Here is a 9,368-nt window from a genome sequence, read left to right as displayed (position 1 = left end):
TTTAGCACCCTTCATGCATCAAATACTGTGCCGAGCACGTGCAACATTTATAGTTGAATTCTGTTCAGTCAGTTTTCAGTGTAAAACTTCTAGGGTAGGGATCTGCGGACCACAGGTTGAATTTCCAAAGGGGTCCAAACCTCAATTCAAAATTTTTAGGGGTCTTCAAATGAAAAAAGATTGAAAACCACTGGTCTAGAGAATATTCTGCAAAGTTTGTTTACAAATGGTAACAGCACAAATCAGACACTTTTAACAAAGTAGAGTACAATATATTTATATCAAAGTAGTAAGGAGATGTTCGGTTATCCTTACCAGTAAGCAGATATGCATAATTCAGACTATGAAGATGCTTATGAGCAATGATACACTATAGGAACAGTATTCAAGAATATTATTTTGTTTCATATAAAGTCACATCTGAATTTTTTTCCTTCCAAAGTTACTCCAGGTGCTAAAAGAAAAATTCAAAAGCAGACCTACTCTTATTTGCCTGTAACAACTGGGACATAATGTGTGGGACATCATAGAGTGAAATCCTGGCTCTACTGAACTCAGTGGGAATTTCTGTAATTAGTACTTATGTATAGCATTTCTAAAAGCTTTCTTCTTCACAGCTAAATTCCCTCTTCCTCCTCGTCCATCATATGCATATTGTGGGGGGGAGGGTCGGGTCTATTTCATACATTGCTTCTTGACAAGAAAACAAATGCCTATGGTACTAGAGTTCCTTGCACAGAGAAGAGGAGGGTGGACATACATGGAGGCAAAGCTTTTATTTAAATATATTTATTTTCAATCCTGACAGGGTATCTTCAGGGATGATAGGATTTAAAATTTGAAATATATCTATTTGCAAAGTCTGGGGTTTTTCCCCTAAAACAAATGTTTCAGTTCTTTATTACCCTTTAAATAAATATCAGTGATAGTAGAGCAAGCAACCATACATAAACAGCACAGTGCACATGGGTCTGATGTCCAAAAGCCAGGAAGCAAGTTGTTATAACAATACTGAATAAATAATTAATTTGAACATAATGAACAATATCTTGATGGTGTTCTTTTCAATGTAAAAGCAAAGATTTGTGTTACCTATCAAAGGTACATAATCATTTAAATATTTTTAGCGTATATAGGCTTAAATAGTTGAGAAGTGTCACTATTAGTTATGGAGGATTTCAAAATGTGGAGTTATTTTGCCCAAAATGTGTGTTATTTTTAATTAATAAGTTCCCAATAGTAAGCAAAGAGCGTCCAGAATGCTTTCATTGACTAAAGGAAATAGATAGTCCTACAATCTAAAGGACAATATTGCTGAAGTACATTATGCTGTTAGCTTTCTCCTTTACTCACTGTAAGGCAAGACCCATTGAACACAGTTTTGACAGGTGTCTTCAAAGATGTCTATTATGTTGTCTGATATTAAAAATCACCTTTACACTTCTACAACATCTAGAATTTATGACACGGTGGAAAGCCATTTTCGGTGTGTGTGTGTGTGAGCAGCATTGGATTCTTGCTACTTTTTAACTATAACATGCACAAACCCTGGTGAACACAAAAATATAAAAGCTTCTTGGCACAGAACCAGAAATGTGTTGATACCGTACAGGGGAATTGGTTCTTAATGTTGAGCTTGTTCCTTTACTCCTCAGTTTGGATTGGATTGTGGATATCTTGCAGTATCTGGAATGGAGGGAGGGGTGGATTTGTGCTGTTGCACCAGTGGCCCCTACTGGCCATTAACAACAAGAGGTTGCATGCTGAAAAGAACTCCACTCCCTTTTTTCCTTGACTGGAAGGTACTTGGTTACCTAGTGTACTCCAGTGAAATTTCCAGAGGACAGTTGCTGGGAGGTGAGAGCCCTATTAGCTACCTTTATCTCTCTGAGAGAAGCATATGAAAAGGAAAAATACCTTCCTCTTACTGAGACTGGATAAATCCTCTAACCTTAGCTATTATTGTCCTAAGGATAAATACTCACCCTTACGTATGGTCAATCTTGAGAGGGTCTTGGTGTTGGGGGAAGCTGATTAGCAATGTAGTTTGGGTGGGGAGAAAGGGCTAGGAAAGTGGATGGAAAGCAAACAACCCAACAAAAGTTTGGGTGGGTAGGTAGGTGCAACTCTATTATCTTCAGAGGAATGAATCTGACCCTATGTTAGATAACAACTTTTACTATTACTTTTCAGCAAAATAGAAATCAAAGTTCAGATGTTGGCTTCCTTTTTTTTTTTTTTTTTTTGGAAGCATTTTTTAACTTACATGATGGGATGTTTCTGAGTTAGAAGCAGTTTTATTTGGATATAAAGAAAGACGCTATTAGACTTCTGGAATCAGTGGAAATTCCTTTGTCTCAGCTTTGAGGATGTTACTACTAAATGGATTCAAAATACTATCTGTATAGAGGAAAACTGACATTATTCTCTGCTTATATTTGTTTCTACAAAATGTGCATGTAACTAATATATTTTAGAAAATTTAATAGTATTTACATTTTATTAATCATTGATGCTTCAAGAGATTTTATCTTTTTTTTTTTTTTTTTTTTTTTAAAGTCCATTGATTTAAGGGGACCTTTGTGGGTAGAGAGACTTGCAGACTTGGGCTCCATATATTTATAAAATTTCTAATATGAAATCACAAAATATTAATACCTGTTTAGAAATCTTATTAGATGGTGTGTATTATAATGTTTGCCTTAATCCCTGAAATGCTAGGAATTATGTTTAACTGTATGTCATGGGACAACCAGTGACCACCAGGATGGGTTTAACGTTTTTTTTTATTTTTAATGTAACTGCTTTCTTCAGACTTTTAAAATCAGGTATCATAGAGAACAGATTTTAGATGTAGTTGGATGGGCCTGTCACTCATCATTCAGAATGGTGCAATTAAAGGAAAACTCCAGTGACTTATTACACTAAAATAGATAAATGTTTACTAAATAAGAATATTAACACAGGAATTTTCAGAGCTTTTTAGAAATACTGATCAGTTTCAATATCTTGTTAAATGAATGAAAAAAAGATGTCTGTCTCAGTTAGGTCTAACATTTCAATTATACTTTCCAGCAGGGGCCCATTTTGATGCAGAGTAGGACAGAAACATCACATTCACCATTTGAAATGATTAGAAATACAAGACTCTCAAAGCTTTTGGGAGGAAGCTAGAAATAACTATTTTTAAAAAGAATTTATTCAGCTATTTGTTTAATCACCTTTTTAAGTATAGAACTTTTTTTACAACAGCTCTGAAAGTTCTGCAGTTCTGTGACCTAGTGGGAGGAGTCATTTACTTCATTGCACTAAACTTGGTTGCTTGAAGGGGAAGAGGGGAGTATCTGTGTCTGTCTTTAGTCCTTGATAATTTCATCTTTGTAATTCAGTGTAGCGATTAAAATAATTTCTGTGTTGCACTGCAATTTTCCTTAAAAGGGACACTGTTAATAACACTTCTGACTGAAAAGTGTTACCTATTATTGCTACCTAAGATTTTGACAAATCTTGAAAGACTAAAGAATTTTTTTTTCAGTTTGTTTAGTTTGTGTGTATTTGACAGTACTTTGTGTATAAACAGTTTCCTCTTTTGTTTGCATAGATATTTCCCACAACAACAGGGGAGAAATAAAGACATTTAAAAAATAGTAAAATGTGATTGTACAGATATCACAGGGGGCTCAGAAGCAGGCAAAGTACCGGAAATCAGTTTTAACTTATTATTTTAGTTGACTTAGTTTCAACTTAAAGAAACATCATCAGATAGTCTCAGCTCCCTTCTCTAATGTACAAAGATAATTCTCTGTTTAGTTAATGATGGTGCCTTTACTATTAGGTGGCAAAGTAATATCACTGTAAAAATCAAGTAAAATATATGCATTAGGTTTGCTATCCAGTATAGGCCCAACACTGTAAGGTTCTAGCTGCCCTCAACTTATTTTTGCCTTGCAGGATCCAGCCTTGTAAGGGACAACAACCATACAAATTCTTACATGTGAGAGGTGTTTAGATAGAAACATATAAGAAACGGCATGTAGAAAACAAATACTGAATGTGTGTGTGCATGTGTGTCCTTATATTTACCTAGAGATGAACTGAAAACTCTAATCCTATGGAATGAAAACTTAGTCTACACATTGCTTTTTTAAAAACATGATTAATAGTTATTGTAACTTGTTCAGTATCTATGCAAATGATGTAGTATTATCAAAAATCTGTTGTCGCAGGTATCTTTTATTTTTATGGAGAAAGCTATTGCTATATCTGCATTGGTAGGTTCTTTTGATGCAAAACAGACTTATTCTATGTAACTGTTATCATGCCTATGTCACTGTAAGTTGTGGTTTCTTTATTTTAACTGCCAATAAAGTGTTAGTGGCAATACATCAAGGGATTGTTTTGGCAATATGGTTAGGTTAGGTATTTAGACAATTATCCTTTACATTTAACTAAGGGATTGTACAGCTGTGCTGTGCAGTAACTGCAAATAACATGAATAAGTCGGACACAACACACTCAGTAGTTTTTATAGATATTTAATAAAGTCTTAGATTGTGAATGAATATGTTGTCACCCCTCGCCCCCAAGCTATCACTGCATATGCAGCAGTATGCCTTTATAAAGGCAGCATTACATTTTAAAGTAATAGGGCTCTACCAAGTGCCTATATTGGCTGCACACCATGCATCCTGGAATACTCAAAGATTTAAGCAGAAGAGGTGAAATCTACCACAGTGCATTAAGCAAGCACAAGGCTCTGCATGCCACTTAAGTAGTACATGATGTCTTCAACACTGGGATGCCTTTCATACTAAATGAATTTAATTCACATATGTATTTACAGATCCTTTTTTGGTTACAAATGCTTTAATGCTTTTAGGCCCTGATCCTGCAAAGGGTACACATTACAATGTGCAATGGACACATTGAAGTCAATGGGACTACTTGCAGTGTGTAAAGTTAAGCATGTGTGCCAGGATTTGCAGGATCACAGTCTTACTCCTCAACAGGTTATTCACAAAATGTAGGATACTTATTTCTGTTTTAGTCTCCTGTAGCTTTAATATTTTATTTCCTGATATCTGCTTTTTGAGGGCCTCTTCATTTTCACAGTTGACTTTTCCAAAACTAATTGCAATCATGTCTCTTCTTCCCCCCCGAACACAGTTTATGATTTGATTCTAGGAATTATTCAGACACTAACCAAGTTAAAGGACATTTGTACAGGCATGCATAAGACTGAACTGTATGCATAAATGCTGCTTTTTATTGTCTGCTGGGCAGATTCTCATGTCTTGAGAACGTTTTCATTCAGCCCGTCTCAGGCAAACTCCCACTGAAATCAATATAAGTTGGGCAGAGACTGGGTTAAGATTAACAGGATTTGGCCCTGTATTGCTTAGGAGGATTTGTTTTCCTTTAGTGTTGGCAGATTGGAAAGCATTTAATATATTTGTTTAATACTTTTTAAAATACTTTTGTGTTTTATCATTTTTGAAAATGCTAGTATTTCTGTCTTTTGGAACTTTGCTCTATCACTGTTTATATGTACATTGCAGTAATTATTTCAAGTGTATTTTATTTGCTGCTGTGCATTTAAATGTAGATAAAATGATGCAGCTTCATATACAAATTTAGATTTGTGTCATGCTTTAGTCTAAAAAACCTAATTTTTATTAATGTAAAAATGTGTTTAGAATGTATGTAAGAATCAAAATACTTTATGGTGCTTGGGTTTTTCACTTTTGCAATAGAATATCATTATTCTTAGTAGCTATAGAAGTTGTGATGGAAATTATACTGCTGCTGATTTATTCACTGTATATATGCTTCATAGGACAACAATCATGCATTTGTTCTATATTTTTTAAAATAAAGTTAAAAATCACTTGCATGTACTGGATATAAGTTTCAACTTTATCTTGTGTTCTAAAATGATTGCGGAGGTCTTTGTACAAAAAATATACCACAGATTTTACTAAGTAAGGTAGAATGATCTACAATGACTGAAAACCATTCAGTGTGCATTATGTGACTCCTGTTATCAAATGTTACGACTTTATAAACTGCTTCCAGTGTAGCATAAACTCATCTATGATTTTAACATGTATTGCATAATAATATATATGAGCATTCTGTTGGACAATAAGCAGCTGTGTTTTCTTGCTAAAAGCTTTTATTTTTCAAGAAGGTAGATTGGATCAAAATAGATACAACATGAGGTAGTCATGAGACCAGGGTACCATTCTGCCTCTATCACAGACTTACTACATAATATTCAGATAAATAGGCTTGGAGAGCTGTGACAATTAAACCAACCTGTTACCTCTCCAGTTGATTGAAACCCTATTCTCAGGGAACAACACGCTGCACCAACTCAAGATCTGCTCTTATTCTGGGGAGGAGTCCCACTCTTCTGGTCTGGGGTGCGACACCATCACTGTTCTCTCAACAATCCTTTTATGTCCTTACCGACAAATTTTATGTCCTTACTGAATGGAAGCATCAACGAGAAAAAGAGTCTAACACACTAAGTAAATTCAGAAATCCATCACTGCACCTACTTCCTTGTCCATTTGATCATAGATCCTGGACCAGGCTCAAGAGGCTTCTCTCTAGCTCAACCACAATTGCCATAACTATGCATCAGCTTGGCCTGGTTTCCTCTCTGCACGGTGACTCTGGGGCAGTGTTGCAGATAACAACTCACGTGGTGGAAGAATGCCTGACCTGACATCTGGATGGTGGTCTATAACACCTAGCTTCTCCTGATACAGAAATCATCCTCTGGTTACAGAACCTGGTCATCAAGCTCTGCCTGCATATGAGAGAGAGAAGGTCACAGGCTAAAACTTACAAACATGGCCTGTGATTTTTGGTGCTTCCGTTTTGGGGTGCCCATCCTGAGACACCATGGGACTGATTTTCAGAGGTGCTGATCACCTACAGTCCCCATTAAACTTTAGCTGATGGACAGTGTACAACATTTCTGACGATGTCTCAAGTTGGGCACCCAAGCTTAGAGACTGCTTTTGAAAATTTTGGCCTTAAACTTGTGTCTCTCCATTTCCCTTTCTTAAAAATGGAGACAGCATTTATTCAGCATCGTTAAGTGCTTTGAGTTCCTCAAATGAACAAATATATACAGCGTAAATACAATTTCACAGATCCTCATGCCTAAATCCCATTGAAACTGATGGGAGTTAGGTACCTAAAAACCTTTGAGGATCTGGGACAAAGTGTTTTCTAACATAAAAATAATCACTAGACAAAAGATTTATATTATTAAATTTTTGAAATACCTTTCTTCAAGGAATTTCTCAAAGTACTTTATAAGCTTTGTGATTCTTCTGGGTAAAAGGTCCTACATAAATGAGAAAAATACATCTGGACTAAATATCAAGCAAAAGAGTGAGCTAGATCTTCAGCTGCTGTGAACTGTCAAAGCTCTATTGACTTCAACTGAGCTATGACAATTTACACAAGTTGAGGAGCTGGCCCAGTGTCTTCAGTTGCACAGTACTGTCTAATTCCATGCTGGGAGATTATTCTATTACTGAATAAAATGGTGCAGTGCTACCTACTAATTGCCAGCATCACCTCCTTTAGCAAGTGAGGTTTGCTTTGGAGTTTTGTCATCTAAGGCCAATGTCCTGTAAGTCTGAATGAGATCATATTTCAAGGTAATATGGCTACAGCTGAAAATTGGTAATTAAAGGATATGGGCAGTTAAGACTCATGTATATAGGAATTTCAAACGTTGACAATGGTTCTCATTGAATATACTGAGCCACAACCTCTTCTGCAGCTTCATCAATTGGAGTGTTGTAAAGAAGTGTGACAGCTATTTTTATTTCTTTTAATGAATAATGTTAAATCACAGATTGCATAGTCTACCATAAAATTGTTCAGACATACATTCAACAAATTAAAGAGAAAACACATCATAAAGAGTTGGGGCTAGGGACGCAAAGTCTTGGCAGCAAATTTCCAGTGGTACACAAAGTTCTTAGACTCAGATAATTCCACATAAAATGATAGCTACTTATAAAATGGTTTGCAGTGTAGTTTGTAGATAAACTAAAGATTTAAGACAAAATATAATCAGTGTATCATATAGATATATTAAAGCTGATTATTCTTGAGTGAAATCCTGGCCCCACTGAAGTCAATGGGAATTTGGCCATTAATTTCAATGTGGACAGGATTCAACCCTTTGAATTGAGTAATTTTGCAAGTAGAAGATTTAAATTCTGATGCCACAAAGACTTCAGTATGACTATTTACATGCTTAAAGTTAATCATGCATGTAAGTTGTTGCAGGATTGGGACCGTTGTGGGTGATTTATATTTATTACTAAAGTTCACTGCTGTTAACATAGTCCACTATACTACGATCTTCCAGAAAAGCCTGGAAGCTTGAATTTCTAAAACACTTTCTCTCTCGATGTGTTTGATCACTATTTAATTCTTGCTTCAACTAAATGACATAGCAGATGCTTCAAAGTAATGGAAACATTACTTTTTACTTGGCCATTTTCATGTAGGAGATGTAAAATAAAATCTGATTACAATACAACCTAGTTTTACCCAATACATATTAATATTAAATTAAATAATGTAATGTTAAATGTATCGTATTACCTTTCCAGATTTGCTTCCTTTCAAAACAATGAGATATTTTTTCCAAGTGATATTACACTTAATATATTCTCTACTACCATCCATTTTGAAATATCTTCCTATTTAGGCCTTGGGACACGGGGATAAAAAATAGGAAACCTGACATGAAAAGCCTTTTAGGAATCACACTAATATTTCAGACAAGAGTGGAAAACTCCAAAAGACATTCAAATACATTGTTAGAAGTGAACCTGTAAACATTTCCAAAGTGAATTGCTGTGTTTAGTTTCATATGTCTTTTGAGCTGTCAGATCCAGATCAATTGTCTGAAAACTAAGGTTTATAATTCTTTTAATAGAATATATGGTACAAAAGGAAATGTGGATTTTACTTGATAACTAGAGCTACATGTGGCACTCTAGCATATCTACAAACACAGCAGAAGATTAAGGATCCTAGAGTTTATGGCTATTTTAAGATGCAGCAATGGGTTTTCTGAAATGCAAGTGTAACATAAAAAAATCCAAAAATATCAGAGCTTGTTTAGATTAATGCTGCTAGTAAATTTTGATGGACAATGGGCATTGCATGTTTTGCATGTAATGGCAGAATTTGGTTCTTAAGATTCGGATATGTCAAAAGTAAGAGACTTGTGCATCAGCAACAGTGTTTATAACTTCCAATCAGTTACTAGTGCAAAACAACTGAAAGCAGTAGGCAGGTGTTACTGATGACAGAGTTTCAAG

Source organism: Emys orbicularis, chromosome 5 (assembly GCF_028017835.1).
Source record: "Emys orbicularis isolate rEmyOrb1 chromosome 5, rEmyOrb1.hap1, whole genome shotgun sequence".
NCBI lineage: Eukaryota > Metazoa > Chordata > Testudines > Emydidae > Emys > Emys orbicularis.
The sequence above is the reverse complement of the archived record's forward strand: the minus strand, read 5'-3'. Positions refer to the sequence as shown.